The sequence below is a fragment of the Petaurus breviceps genome, unplaced genomic scaffold (assembly GCF_028583685.1).
Source record: "Petaurus breviceps papuanus isolate PSGF00001 unplaced genomic scaffold, PetGlider_PUasm1.0 79, whole genome shotgun sequence".
Classification (NCBI taxonomy): domain Eukaryota; kingdom Metazoa; phylum Chordata; class Mammalia; order Diprotodontia; family Petauridae; genus Petaurus; species Petaurus breviceps.
Genome location: NW_027186523.1, coordinates 3,674,384 through 3,690,956, shown reverse-complemented (window position 1 = coordinate 3,690,956; position 16,573 = coordinate 3,674,384). Strand labels below are relative to the sequence as shown.

The following is a 16,573-nucleotide window of genomic DNA, read 5'->3' as shown; positions in this document are numbered from 1 at the left end:
TCTACCATAACTAGCTCTGCATAATTGCTTCACTTCTGTTTGCCTCACCTTAAAATGAAGGTATTAGAAAATATCATCTCTAAGGTCTTTTCAAGCTCTAACTTGCCGATTCCCAATGGGGTAGAAAGAGTTGGAGGCCTGGGGGCCTTCTCCAGCGCCCATAAATCATATTCCTTCTGTCAGTCACCACCTACTCCATCCTTGTGTGAGGCTGGCCCTGGCAGTTATGATACAGAGTCACATCTGGGTATCATTCATACATTAATAGTTATTTTCTGTTTTGATGGTAGATTACACCAAGTTCAAGCCATAATCTTTTAACTTCACTCCTGTTTAGTTTCACCTGCCAGAATAGAGCCTAGAGGAATAAATGCATTTATCTATGGAAACCATTTAAAAAGAAATAAGTTGGGCTAATATCAATCATCACCTCCTCTATATCTAGTAAAGGAATCTCTAATACCAGTTCTTTAGGTTATCAGGTGAGAGTTTGAGCCATGTTACTTTTGTTTATGAATGTTCATTCTTTACTGAACCATAGTTGTGTAGTAAGCTCCTTGTGAGTAATGATTGTTTCATTCATTGAATTTGTATCCTTACCACCTAGCACAGTACTAAGAACATAGTAGGCATTTAACAAATGTTTGTGGATCGATTGAGAGCCATGTGACTTCCTTTGCCATTTGCCTGGTGTTTTACTTTTCAGTAGTACAGGTTAATATGCAGTGTGGACTTTCATTTCCAAAATCTGTAAGAAATGAGAGGCAAATGAACATTCTAAAAGAAAATATATAAAATATGAACCTTCTGTTTTAGCCAGGTATACTACATGTTTTCAGGTTGAATATGCTCCCTATGGCTCAGTGCTGAGGGAAGGGTAAGTGTGGAAAGTGATGATAATAGAATGTGTGGTTGGGTGATTAAAGAAAAAAAAAACCTAGCCATATGGGTGATTTAGTTTTTAGTTTTGTTAAAAACAATCCAAAGCACAAGAAAATTCTTTTTTAGCAACATAGGAAACTTTTGGAAGTATTTACTGAATACTATGAACATGGATTGTGAAAAGAGATCACCAGACAATAAAGTCTAAATCCAAGAAAAAGAGGAATAAACCAACTCAGAAACAGCGAAAATAAGAGAGATTGATTGTGCTTGCTTTTGATATGTTGTTAGATCTGCTATTGATGTGAAATGCTTCCTACACTCCATCATTACTGGCACTATGTATTCTTTGGTGATAAAAGGAAGGGAAAAAAGGTACTTACATGAAGCATTTTTAATTATCTGTTAATTGGATGAAATGGCAATTAAAGTGCCTAAAGGCCAAATGCATATTCATAGATTGTCTTCAAAGACTACAATTACCAAAGCACATGAAAGAGATTATGAGTTAATATTGGATTGTGAATTGGGGTGGGGGAGGAAGCCTACAAGTTCAGTGATCCATCCCAAAATAGCTGCTAAAATTAATTTGTCTCTCTGATTTTATATGACTATGTGTAGTGCTACAATCTGCCTAAAAGCACTGTATGTTTGTAAAAAGAATCTATTCCATAGAGGGGTAGTCCATTGATAATTTTCATGAAGTCTCCAATTATATAATACTTTAAAAAGAGGCATAAGATTTCCCATCCCATCTAAAGTTTATATATTCTTTTCCATGACACCTACGTGTCTAATATTATTTCTACTGGAAACAATAATTTCTGCTTAGGGTAAGAGCTCAGTGTAATACTCCTTTGGTGAACTTTTGTGACAGAATGAAAATAGTTAACAGTAGTTAATAAAAATTTCCTTTTGGGGTTGGTAAAAACAATATGCAAAAGAGATTTTGTAACTTGAGCTTCAGTTTTCTCTCTGACTTGAAGAACAGAGGTTGAAATTTTATTCTTAAAACAACTCTTTCTTTATTTGGTTTCCTGTTGGCACTATAGTAAGCAAAAACCTTCATTTGTCAAAGCCTCAGATGGTTGAATACCATAAAAACTTTATGCTGAATCTCTTCTATGTTTCTGGGGGGTGAGGTGGGGGAGAAAGGTGTTTATTACATGAAGAATTAACAAGTAGTAGAGATTATAGAAGAAAAAAGAAGTAAAGATAGGAATGTATCAGCCAATGCACCTGGATTTTCTTTACTGTTTCCCTGACATTGAGGCCAACTCAAGGCCATTAACTGAGATACAAATACCAAGGCATTAAGAGTTTGGAATGTCTTAAGACTCAAGTGCTCCAAACAATTAGGGATAGGCTAACAAAAATTATTTTCATGAGTATTTTGAAATTGTAGTTTCAAATGGCATAAAGCTTTTCTACCACTATCACTCAACTTCTGTTTTCAAAATAGTTTAGTGATTAAATTCCCACAGACTGTACTTATTCCTGCAGGGACATACAACTCAAATTAGGAGACAATCTCATTTTCCTCTCAGTTTAGAGGGATAATTCTAATAGGCCTTATCCATGGCCAGCAGAGCTATTTTAATGCTTCCATAATCTAGGAGGTAAGCCATTATAAGTCCACTAAAAGATACCAACCAGTATAAACTCAAAAAAACACAAACAAACATTTGAAGAGAGTTTTCTCAAGATAACTCACTGGTCATAGCAAACACTCTTTTTTCACCTACCCAAAAAGTGACTGTACACGTGGACATCATCAGATGGTTAATACAGGAGTCAGAGATTACATGCTGTGCAGCAAAAGTGGAGAAGCTCTAGACAGCTAAAACAAGACCTGGAAATGACTGTGCCTCAGATCATGAGCTTCTTATTGCAAAATTTAGACTTAAATTGAAGAAAGTAGGGGAAATCATCAGACTATAAAGGTATGACCTAATTAGTATCCCTTATGAATATGAAGTGTAAGTGTTTAATAGATCTAAGGGATTAGATCTGGTAGATAGAGTGCCTGAAGAACTATGGGTAGGGGTTCACAATATTGTACAGGAGGCAGCAACAAAAACATTCCAAATAAAAAGAAGATCAAGATAGCAAAATGGCTTTCTGATGAGGTTTTATAAATAGCTGAAGAAAGAAGAAAAGCTAAAAGTAAAGGAGAAAGGTAAAGATATATCCACCTGAATTCAGAATTCCAGAGAATAGCAAGGAGAGAAAAAAGGTTTTCTTAAATGAGTAACATAAAAATAGAAGAAAATAATAGAATAGGAAAGATAAGATATCCCTTTAAGAAAATTATAGATATCAAGGGAACATATCATGTAAAAATGGTCATAACAAAAGACAAAAATGGTAGGGATTTAACAGAAGTAGAAGAGATTAAGAAGAGGTGGCAAGAATACAAAAACGAAGTATAGAAGAAAGATCTTAAAATCACCAAGGTCTTAAAATCACGCCAATGGTGTGGTTACTGATCTAGAGCCAGACATCTTGGGGAATGAAGTCAACTGGGCCTTAGGAAGCATTACAAAGAGTAAGGCTAGTGAAGATGATGGAATTCTGGATGATCTATTTAAAATCCTAAAAGATGATGCTATAAAGTGCTGTACTCAGTATACTGACAAATTTGGAAAACTCTCCAGTGGTCATTGGATTGGAAAAGATCAGTTTATGTCTCAATCCTAAAGAAGGATATTGTCAAGAAATATTAAAATTACTGAATGATTCTGCTCATTTCACATTCTAGCAGGGTTATGCTTACAATTCTGAAAGCTAGACTTTAGCAATATGTGAACTGAGAATTATCAGAAGAGCAGGCTGATTTTTGAAGAGGCAAAGGAACTAGAGACCAAATTGCCAACATTCATTGGATTATGGAGAAAACAAGGGAGTTCCAGAAAAGCATCTACTTTTGCTTCATTGACTACACTAAAGCCTTAGACAACAATATGAAGCAAGTCCTCAAAAAGATGGGAGTACCAGATCATCTTACTTGTCTTCTGAGGAACCTGTATTCAGATCAAGAAGCAGAAGTAAGAACCAAACATGGAAGAACTGATTGGTTCAAGATTGAAAAAGGAGTACAACAAGGTTGTATATTGTCACCTTATTTATTTAACTTATATGTAGAATATATTATGTGAAGTGCCAGGCTGGATGAATTAAAAAACAGAATTAAGGTTGCTGGGAGAAATGTCAACAATCTCAGATATGCAGATTGATACCACTCTAATGGCAGAAAGTGAAGAAGCCTCTTGATGAGGGTAAAAGAGGAGAGTGTAAAAGCTGGCTTGAAGCTTAACAAAAAAATAAGATCTCGGTAACTTGTTCCATCAGTTCCTGGCAAGCAGAGGGAGAAGAAATGGAATAAGTGTCAGATTTTATATTCTTGGGCTCAAAGATCACTTCAGACAGCAACTGCAGCCATGAAATTAAAAGATACTTGTTCTTTGGAAGGAAGGCTATAGCAAATATCAACAGCATTTTAAAAATAGAGATATCATATTGCTGACAAAGGTCTGTAAAGTCAAAACCATTGTTTTTCTAGTAGCAATGTTTGTCTGTAAGGGTTGCATTCTAAGCAAGGCTGAGGACCACAGAATCGATGCTTTTGAATTGTGGTATCGGAGAAGACTTTTGAGAGTCCCCGGACAGCAAGCAAATTAGTCAATATTGAAAGAAATTAATTCAGGCTATTCACTGAAAGGTCAAATACTGAGACTGAAGCTTAAATAATTTGTATGATGAGAAGACAGGACTCATTCTAAAAGATCACTCTGATGCTGGGAAAAATTGAAGGCAAAAGGAGAAGGGGAAGTCAGAGGATGATATGGATGGGTCATGAAAACAATGAAGATGAACTTCTACAGACTTCAAGAGATAGTGGAGGATAAAGGGGGATAGTGCAATGGTCCATGGGGTCGTGAAGAGTGAGAAATGACTGAACAGCAACAACAACAAAATGATATCAACTATATAGGCCAAATGCAGAAATGTGATTTTCTTGAATAAGGATTATTCAGTCAGTTATAAAATGGAAATCTTTGCCCAATATGGAACTTTATAGCTAGGGAAAAAAAGTGACCAAGGAATCTACTGTGGATTCAGATTTCTTTGAATGCAAATCACACACATCAATTTCTGGGGAAAAAAAAAAGATGAATGCATGATTGTTGCTAAATACAGTGATTGCCCTGTTTGTCTCACACATCCTACCTTTGAGTTAAAATATTCTGGTGAGGAATGTTTTACCCACATAAACTGCTACTACATCTTTGGGAGCTTTTTCTTGTTCATATTGTCCAAACTTCTGGTTCTCACAAATAGTGAGGGTCTCCACTTGAAGACTTTGATTTATGAAAGGTTTTTCTTGGGCATCTAACTGACTCAAGATATTTATATTACTGGGAGCTTTTATCTAAAGCACTGCTGTTTCTAGCTTGGGCGTAAAGATTCGTATTAACTTAAGCAGTTTTCCTCTAGAGAGCTTCTGTCGACCTGGCTCGTCTCTCCTTGATAGTTTCTGACAGAAATGTTGCCAACAAGAACATGCTTGTGGTATTCCTGGAACTGCTGTGTAAAACTAATTTATTCAAGGTATTTTGAGGTCAAATACTGAGAATGATCTTCTGTTGGGGATTTTTTGCTGAATATACCACGATACACACACATACACACACGCATGCACGTACACAGGTACACACACGTACACACACATACATGTGCTTACATATTTTCTAACCTTGAGTTTTCCCAAGGATAATTTGTAACTTAGATGTTAAATGAAGAAGCAGTGAACTTCTACAAAAGATGTTTTGTTTGTAAGGCTTTTGATCGATTGACTTATCAGTTTTATGAAAGGCTCTTTCCCATGTAAACAGTACTGAATGTTTCCTATGTAATTTTTTCTCAGTTGGAAGAGGAAAGGTAATTTAGTTTTGTCAAGTATTCAGTTATGGTGGTTGAATTTTTCAAACCCTGGTCAATATTGTCCCTTATTGAAAACCTTTATAGATTTCTAACAAAATTGCTATTTGGAGGTAGAAAAGGACTTCTAAAATGCTATACACTTTTGAATGCTCATAGAGATAAATGTTGATTATTGAGAATGATACTACACTTCAATAACAGTTGATTGACATTGATAGTTCAATCACCCTGTGATTTAATTGATGTGGGTTCTCTTTATAATGCTGCAGACTGTAACCTGACCTTTCTGTCCTGTGCAAGGTTTGTTGCTGTTTTATGGGCACCCTCTGTTAGCTCTTTTGACATCACGTGGATCTCAGTGGAGCACATGTGCTATTGTATGGTATGGAATATATTACTTACTGTCACTACATGTTTGGCCATCTCCATTTTTCATAATATATTTCTGAATAAATCCTTTATGCTGAATGATGAATGTGTTTTGAAAATGGATATTTTTTTCTGGTAAGATATAACCTCCTGCAATAGCAATGAATGAAGCCATTAAATTGTTTTATAAATTAAACACAATAGGGAAATTATGGAAAAGTAGCTCTAATCCTTTGAATTGAAATTCTCTCAATAGTGGTTTTATTCATATATTCAACATTTGGAATCACAGAATTTCAGAGATAGAAAGGACCTCAGACATAATCACATGCTACCTGGACTAGAGTAGAAATCTGGCCTTCAAATTTATCCAGCATGTTCATCTTTCATTTGAAGGCCCATTGTCACCTGAAGCAGTCTGTTTTATTTTTGGATAGCTCTAATTATTGGGAGATTGTTCTTAGTGGAAGTCTCAATTGATCTTTCTATGATGTCCTTTCATTAATAGTGTTCATTTCTAGGACAACTTGAAAGACATTTCTAAGTTAGTTCTTCATTTCATAATCATGAAAATTCTGTCTCACATAGGTTAAACTAGTGAATTTGATATGTGTTAACCCTGTTGGATTTGGAATAACACTCCCTCATCCAGTACTAGTTATTTGATTCCTAGTAGGCCATTTAATTTTTTCTGGGTCTTAGTTTGTAAAATGACAGGCTTAGTTAGACTCATCTGATCCTTGTCTTTCTCTTTCAACTGTAAAATTCTGCAAACAACTCATGGTCAGTCTGTGAATTCCTAGGATACACTATACTTTAGGATACACTGAGTATGTTAATAATAATGATGGTTTTCATAATGCTAGTGATAATTCCTATCTTGGAATATCTTACTTGGCTTAGATTTCACTAGATTTAATTTTTTTTTCCTAGAACAAATTTTCTTAATTTGGGTTCCATGAACTTAAAAAATGTATTTTATAACTATTTCAATATAGCTGATTTCTTTTGTAATTCTATGTATTTTGTTAGGTGCATTTAAAAACACCATTCTGAGAAAGCGTTCAGGGGCTTCAGCAGATTGCTAAAGGGCTCCATGACATAAAAAGTTTAATAACACCAGTCACAGGAGTAGATTATTTTTGTAAAGACTATTTATTTCCATTGAATTCCCTAGCAAGAAGACCCAAGAATTCTAAGTTAAGTTCTGTTCTTTTTTCTTTACTTGTTTCAGACTCTGCATTTCCACTGGCAACATGCCCTCCATGCCTGGAATGCTTTCCTTCTACTCTTCAGCATCTTAACTGTCCTGGTTTCTTTCAAATTTCAGATAAAGTCCTATGTTCTCTGAGAAGCCTTTTGGTCAATCAGTCAATAAACATTTTTTGAGTACTTAACATGTGTATAAAGTCTTCCCCAGTCATTCTTAATATTAATGTCTTCCATCTATGTTTATCTTCAATTTGTCATATATAATATATAAAGAAATATATAGAAAATTATATCAATACAAAGGATATTAACATGTACATATAGATATATCTATATACATCTCATTCATACATGGTTATTTGCATGTTGTCTTTTTCCTCCACCTCACATTCATTAGATCAGGAGATCTTTGAGGGCAGGAGCCACTTTTGCTCCCTTCTATTTTTTTATCTCCTGCTTTTAGCATAATGTTTGCTGCATAGTAGGTGCGTATTAAGTGCTTGTTGAATTGACTTGACTTATAGTGAATGTATTTGTAGAAAGGAGACTGTCAACCTACCAAATTTATATCTTTATGTTATCACAACATTTCAAATCTTTTTGTTTCTTCTTCCCATATGGGATTATAGTAAAAATCATCTCAGACATGCTTGAAGATCTATAAGACAGTATATGAATATATATATATGTGTGTATATGTATTCACATACCTACATATTTATGTGTGTACACATATATATAATGTCCCAGAAGTCTTAGTGCAGTGATAATCTATATTTGACATGCCTTTATATATATGTGTGTGTGTGTATGTGTATATTTATTTAGATATTCCTTTCCCCCCAATAATAATTATTTATTTTCTGTCCTACCTGACTCTCCACTATTAAAAAAAGGAAAGAATAAAACCTTTTAACAAACATATATACATACATATATATATATATATATTCAAACATGCACACATGTGTGTGTGTTGCAGCAAGCACCCCAGCATCCCCAGGGTGGCTACAAATACAGGTTCTTAAGTCTGCTTTTCTAAAGGAAAACAACTCAAAGTGGATTACCAATCTTGCTTTAATCAATCAAACATATCATTTACCTAGTTCAGGGGAAAAAGGTCAGCACCCTGAACTTCAGAGAATATAAACAAGTTACAAGCAGAAGTTACAAGCAGACAGAGAAATAGATCAAGTAGACAGACCTCCAACTGTCTGACCATTAAATCCATACCTAGTCAGTTACCAGAGAGGGAAGCAACAACATCTAGGTTTTCAAAGCCGGGGGGATCTAAGGCTACCCAGAGTCTTGTCTGGTCAAATCGCACAATGCTTCTCAAAGTGAGCTCCAAAACAAAGTCTCACATCAGGGATTATATAGCCTTCTCCTGGCTCAGAGAACGTCACAACCCCTTTGACCCACTGCCCAATCACAAAGCACTAAGGTGTGGGCATTCCTGAAAAACAAGCCTCCCTCCACAGGCTCCAGGTGCACTTAAGCCTATCAAAGGGCCTAGGGGCAGGGAAGATCTTAAATTCCCATTCCTATAACAATATGTATGTATATATAAATATATGTACATAGTCAATAAAATGCTTCTACATGGGACATATAAAAAAATCTGTTTCATTATTCATCTTGAGTTTATCATCCCTCTATCATTGTAGTTGGCATTGAGTAGAGTCAATATATAGCTTTGATACCATATTTAAATGTCTAATAATCCTTATCTTACAAAAGGCAAGAAAAAACAAAAAGCATTCCATTTCCTAGAATAAGTGAATGTGAAATATTTATCTCCTCATTTCTTCAATTCAAATGAGTAGCTCCTTTATTATTACTAATGAGAAAACTTGTAGAAACTATTATAAAAATGGAGAACAAATGGGTAAGTTGACCAAACTACCCCAACCCCCAATGAAAGTATGTAAGTGACAAATGCTGGGTCCTGATGTGTTATTCAGTGGAGAATATGCAATCATTCCCATCAGAGGCATGAATTGGGTGTGATGAACATGACTTAGACATCACTCATAAGAGAAATGCATGGTACAGGAAATCCGCTTGAGAAATTTGATCACATTATATAGGGCTCATATAAACACGCTAAGCTAGTTGGAATCTGATATTTGAGTAGCCAAGAGCTTAGTGGTAGAAGATGCGGACAAGACCTTGAGGAGTCTTGGGGAGGTTGAAGCAAGCACCTTGGTCTCTCCCCCTGATCCCACACATACACCTCTGGGCTAGAGGAGCCCTTGTGAACTGGATGATTCAAAAAGGATATGTTCACCACTTTCTAGACCATTTGAGTTAAGATAGAATCTATCTTGGATAGCACTTTATGGTTACTAAGAGTTTTAAATATATTACTTTCATTTGACCTTCATTATAACTTTGTAAGGTATAAATTACAAATAATTTAATTCCCATTTTTCAGATGAGAAAACTGAGGCTCAGAGAGATTATGTGTCTTTCCCAAGGCCACACACATACTAAGTGGTGGAGTCAGATATTGAACTCAGATCTTTTAAGTCCAATTCTATTTCCACTACATAGAAACAGAGAGAAGGGTTTTAATCCTTTCTCTGACATTTACTACCTGTATACATTTTGGCAAGTCATTTAACCTCATAATTATCTATAAAATGAGAAAGTTGGATCAGATGATTTCTAATCTCACTTCTGACTCTAAAACAAAAAACAACAATAAACACAACACTTAAAATTCATAATCTGGAGAGGCAAGAAATGGTAGAATAACCTGCTGTTTTTCTTTTTCTTGTTTGGTTTTGTTTCCTCTTTCCCATTGTTCATTCCATCTGATACAATCCTTCTTTATAATCTGACTAATGTCTAATGTGAAAGTATTTGCAGATCTTATACCTGATTGTATGCCACCATGGGGTGGGGAGGGGAGAGAGGGGGAGACAATTTGAAACTCAAGGAATTGTGGAACTGAATCTTGTAAACTAAAAGTAAACAAACAAATTAATAAAGACCAATTAAAAAAAAAGAAATGGTAGAATATATATACACACAGATCCAAAGAAAGAAAAAGTAACGATTGATATCCTCAGTACTTTGAAAACCATAGCATGGAAGGAGCTAAGATCCTCTCCCATAAAATATCAATTAACATGATCGGAGGCTATGTTAGTGGAGTGGAAACTTTTCAGGTTCTATTATATTGGAAAGGGTTTGAGTAAATTCCAAGAAACAGAGTGAGTCTGCTTCCTAAAACTGGAGAGGATTGCTATTAGTTGACTGGTCACTTAGTGATGGATTCTTCAGTTATGACAACTCATGCAACAAGGGAAAATGCAAGATGGCCCTCAGTTCTGTATAGTCCTCATCTACTTAAATGGAAGGATAGCTAACAGGTTCTCCTTGAAGAAGCAAATAAATCAGTTGGTTTTGGCATACATAAAAAGAAAACCCAGTAAGAAACACCATTTTATTGGACATTTGGTTTTTTCTACAGCCAGGTCCCAATAAGTACAAATAACAAATTCCCTGAATAGTCCCATTATTCAAATTCACACTGCACATTTCCATTGGAACCAGCTATCATTTTTGCATAATTATAATTTTAAACAGTGTGAATTTAAATACATGGGATCACTTTGTGGGACTCATTATTCTCACCAATTAAAACTAGCTATATTTGCAAAAAGACCACCATGAAAATTGGAGCCTTACCCATCATCATCTGCTGAAGAAAATGAAGGGTTAGGGAAATTCAATTCAAATTAAATGAGATAACATAGGTAAAATACTTTACAAACCCTAAAATCCTATATAAATACTGGATATTTATCATCATCATTATTATTATTTAAATGGAAAATATAAAAAAATGACCAATTCTCAAAACTTATTAATTTTAAAAAGGCAACTGAGAAAACATCAACAACTAGCAATCCATTTGACTACTTTCCCATCTATATAAAATAGTTAAAAGAATAGAATAAACATATATTTAGGTTATCCTTAATAAGAGTGTTAGTAGGGAATAAGGAGGCTTTTGCAAATCATATTCTACAACAGACCACATATTTATTGTCCCATCATTGCCTGAAATATAGAGATAACATATGAACTTATCGTGCTTATCGTTGACTATTTAAAAAAGCTTTTGCTTCTTTACATGTCTTTAAAAAAACATCTTTAAAGGCTTCTTTCTAACAAGATAACTTCCAGGCATGTGTCAGTATTATGGAAGATTTCACATTAGGTATGATAATAGAATAGCCTTGTTGGTGACCCTCTGATGAGTAGAATAAGATGGGGCATAAAATGATGGGATCTTTGTTGGCAAAAATGTTTGCTATTGTCAAGGTGATATAATACAGAATCCAAACTGAAGGGGGATTTCCTTTGGGTTACAGGATTCCATAGATCTGCTGTTTATGAATGCTATGCTAGTTGTGTTAAGGCCCAGAACACTGTAGAGTTTCCTGGATGAGAACAATAACCACTCGGATGAGTCTGGCCTAACTATCCATACAGGAAAAACCAAATAGATTAAGAATGCCTAGTGTCCATTTATGACATACTGTTATATAGACAACCTATAGAGAACTGATCCCTGAATGTTTAACACCAGGTTCATTAGCCCTTCCCAGAGTGATTAAGGATAGTTTGTGTGTCTTATGCTGATGCTAAAAATGGAGAAATTGAGCCCATGGTTTAATCAAGTAAGAACGGCACATTATCTTGCCTATGGGAAACTGTAATCCTCTTTTAAAGACCCCATTAAAAAAGACAAATATTCTGTTGATACTGTTAATAAGACCATACAGTTAGTCTTGGAAGAAACCTAAGAGGTCCAACCCCCTCATTGCAGAGATGAGGAAACTGAAGTACAGAGACATTATGTACCTCACCCATGAGTAGACATGAAATAAGTTACAGAAACAAGATTTAAATTCCTTTGATGCTGGATGCATTGTACTTCACTACTTTCCTATATTCTCTATCATATGTAATGCTACATGCACTGGAGAATTAAAATTGAATATTACTCAATGAATTAGGCACGTGATGGGTGCAAACAGGCTGTAGCCCATAATCAGCAAGAAACTATGGAGATGAGCCAGAGTCAAGCATATCATCAAGCAATGTATAATCAAAAAGATAGACTGGTTATGTTATAAGAGCAAAAACCAAAACCAGTTATGAGACAGCACATGTGCTCCATGCAATCTTCATTATGTAAGCAAGAAAACAAAGAAGGGGCATAGGTCCATGGTTGGACATCATGTGGTTAATTTATGTGAAGACATCTGACCGAATGGTCAGACATTGATTGGTTGAAATCTGTATCAGTGGAGGGAATGTAAATATTGATGTGATTACAGATTCTATTAAGTGTTAGAGTGAGCTCCTCGTGTGCAAGGACTGTCCATTTACTTTTATCACATACCAGTTCACAAGTCTCTTACATAGAAAAGACAAGACACAGGGGCTTCTCAATTCCAGTTCTAAATTGATTCTAACAAACAAGGTTTCATATTTTCCATTAGTATAGAGGCTCAGGTGTCTAATGTGAATAAAAAAGATAAGCATTTTTAAGAAATACACATTAACTGTAAACATTGGCATATCCAAACCTGCAGTCTTCCCATCATCCCCTATTACTATGATTTTTGTATCTTGTCCTTATTTTGGCTTTTCTAGAATAATACGATTTTCAATGCTTTAGCAGTTGGAACATACATTCCCTAGAAAAATGTAGTTCCTAACTTTTAATCCTTTTAGTTAACATTTTAAATGCATCTTGTCTCCAGTGATCAGAGAAGCTGGCTTTCATTTTGGTTGCCAGGATTGCTCTGGGTTATTTTTCACATCACACTTTTGGTAGGTTTTCTTTTTTAAGTTCTACAAAATACTTTCTTACCCTCAGAGAAGTCATCCAAGACTTTGTTCCTACCTTAAGTCTATTTCCAAGATCCAATTTATCCTTTTGCTCAATGTTCCGAGACAGGGAGAGTTAACATGGGGTAGTAGAAAGGACGCTGAGTCTGGAATCAAAAGCCTGTAGTTTGTGCTCTTCCATATGTGACCTTTGAGAAATTCAGCAGGTCACTTTCCCTCTCTGGGTCTTGGTTCCTTGGGCATAATGCAAGATGGTCAAATAGTAATTCTGAGGGATGAACCTTTCCTATCTTGATGGTTACCTATGGAGTTTGAGAATTCCTGGACTGCTAATTTGGTGCATCCTACTTCCATTAATACAGGGCTTCACAGGAGAGAAGAATGGCACCATTAGGATGATGCTGCATCTGGAAGACCTGAGAAAGCACAAACCATGTTTGTCCTGGAAGGCCAGAAGGAACTTATAACAGGGAATCAGGTTTGAAGTGAAATTATCTTTTTTCTCTTCCACAAGACAAAGTAGACTTTCCCTCTCAGGAAAGTATAACAGATGCAATAACGTATTGTTTTATGTTTTAAATATTCTTAAAGTACACATATTTTAAACATTGTGTGTGTGTGTGTGTGTGTGTGTTGGAGAAAAGAAATAGCTGTTTTATACATATCTACTTCATATACTGAGTATCTTTTCTAGAAGGGACTTTGTTAATTGCTTTTAGGAAAGACCCTAAAAATGAGCCATATACAAGCATTGTTGTAGAGATTTTCCCCATAACTTCTTGAATCCCTGGGGTAGAGGCATAAGTAGCCAGAAAATAGAAAGGGAAAAAAGCATTAAATTGCCTCTTCAGGATCAGGCTCCCCGGACCTGAATCCAGTTTGTGTGAGCCCAAAGCTGGAGCCCTTTTGTGGGAGGGAGCACATTAGAGGTCAGAAATAGGAGGGATAACTTCACTGAAGTAGAAAGGAGACAGGAATAGTATAAGTAGGGACAGAATGAGAGAGTGAATGGAATTAATCTGAGTTGTTTTGTATGTGTGGAAAAGAAGATATGTAGCATTTTGGAAAAGGTAATAGAAAAGAAATTAGGAATTTGGGGGTTTTATTCTGAGCTTTGCTATTATTATATGTGACCTAGAGTAAGTCACTGCTTTTAAAGCTACCTTTCATCCAGTCTCACTCCCCTCATTTTACAAATGAGTCCCAGAGGCATTATGTAAGCTAACAAAAGTAATACAGCAAGTTAGTAGCAGATCCAGGGCTAAAAACCAGGTCTTCATCCTCCTAATCTGATATTATTCCCACTACCATGCTTCTCCTCCTTCAGCTCTGTTTCCTCATTCATAAAATGAGAGGTAACCTAGATAATTTCTTCCCTTTATATTCTATGTTTATATAAAACAGAGTAGCAGCTGGAATCTAATTGAAATTGTCTCAGATCCTAAGAGTTGCAAGAATTTGAAACCATCGAGTCTAATTTTGGGGATAGACACCAGGCCAATGTTTTCAGTAATATAGGCAGCCCCCTGGTGAGGAGACTCCCTCTACTAAAAGATGTCATTACCTTCTCTGCAATAGACTTGCCCAGTGAATTGAGGAGTTGATAACTTGCTCAATGCAAGATGCGGTGCCTGTATGCATGAACTTAAACTTAAACCCAAGTCTTTTTGCCTCTTAGGTCAGCTGTCTATCCAAAATGCCATATTTTAGATGGAACTACCTTCTGAGAAGTTTTCTCCTACTTAATTTTTCTTGTTATGACCTCTGGTGCCAAAAAACCAAAACCAAATGTCATCTCTCTCTTCCATATGACAGCCCTTTAAATACCTGACAACACCTTTCATGTACCCCTTAAATCTTTGCCAGGCTTCCTCAGTTGACTGAACTGGTCCTCACATGGCAAGGTCCTCAGGTCCTTTCCCCACCCTGGTTGTCCTGCTAAGGACCTTCTCCAGCTCATCAATGTCCTTCCTCTAATGTGACACCTGAGCTCCATCCTTCCGATGGTAGCATAGTACAAGAGAACTATCACCTTAGTAGTCCTTGGTACTCTGTGTCTCCTAGTGCAGCCTGATATTGCATTAGCTTTTCTGGCTGTCATGCTTCACTGGTGACTCATAATGATATTACAACCTACTAAAACCTCTGGATCAGTCACTCTTTAGTCACAACCCCCCTATTTTGTAATTATGAAGCTGATTTTGAACTCAGTATCAACACATAAGATATCCCTTTTAAATGTTCAGTTATTAGATTGGGCTCACCATTCTAGGCTGTAAATACCTTTGGATGCCTATTCTGTCATCTATTCTGTATCCCAGCTCTCTCTCCCAGGTTCTGCAATGCACAAATTTGTTAAGCATGTCACTGATGCCTCCACCTAAGTGAATGACAAAAATACTGAGGTACATGGGGCAAAGGATGGAACTTGAGGGAACTCAAAGTCTCTTTCTAGCATCAAACCAAGAATGATTACTTTGGGTATTTGGCCATTCCTCTGCTTCTGAGTTTGTCATTAGGACTCTAAATGAAGCACCACCAGTGCTAGTGTCCACCACTCCATTTCCCCCCATGACTAGTAGGAGGGACTTTGTCAGATGCTTTGTTGATATTTAGATTATTTGTATTGATAGAATTTCTCTGATCTACCATTTGTGTATTCGTAGAAAGGGAAATGAGCTTCATCTGGCATAAGCTTCATAACTTTATGAAACTCTATTTCTTCATGACTGCTGTTGTCTTTTCTATAAGTATGCTTCGATCTCTTTAATTTTACATTTAAATATGTAAAATGTAAAACTACATTTAAGAAATTTTGTTCAGGAATCAAAGTCAAGTTCACTGGTCTGTCATTTGTAGATCCCATTCTCTCTCTCTTTTAAATCAGGACGTTTTCTCCTCTTTAGTCTATAATGCTTCTACCATTCTCGACAGTCTTTCAAATATCATGGAGAGTGGTTCAGAAAACACACCTGCCCATTCTTTCAACATCTTGGGATGTAGGAGAAATTGAAAGATTGCATAGAGAAGATTGGCTCCCTTACAGCTTTTGGTAGAATTTTGATCCTCATTTGTTTGCTTAAGTTCCTTATCTCTGATATGGGGAGAGTGAGTGACCCTTTTTGTGCTTACATTTCATGTACTATGGGGAAATGGTATATGTCCAATGTGATTCATTAATATTTTTGAAATCACATTTTCACTTGGGAAGCTAAAGAGAAGAAAGACATATAAAGTCATTAAGAGGATTCATGCTTCAGACATGATCTTGTGAATAAGAAATCATGTC

At 35.9% G+C, this 16,573-nt stretch overlaps 1 long non-coding RNA gene across 1 annotated transcript in view; it reads left to right on the top strand.

The window, feature by feature from the left end:
• The window catches only part of LOC138175729 (uncharacterized), a 44,746-nt gene that overhangs the window by 4,162 nt on the left and 24,011 nt on the right, over positions 1 to 16,573 (top strand). The window contains exon 2 of the long non-coding RNA XR_011172071.1: positions 13,647 to 13,762. This is a non-coding gene — a long non-coding RNA (uncharacterized lncRNA). The remainder of the gene's footprint in view (positions 1 to 13,646; positions 13,763 to 16,573) is intronic.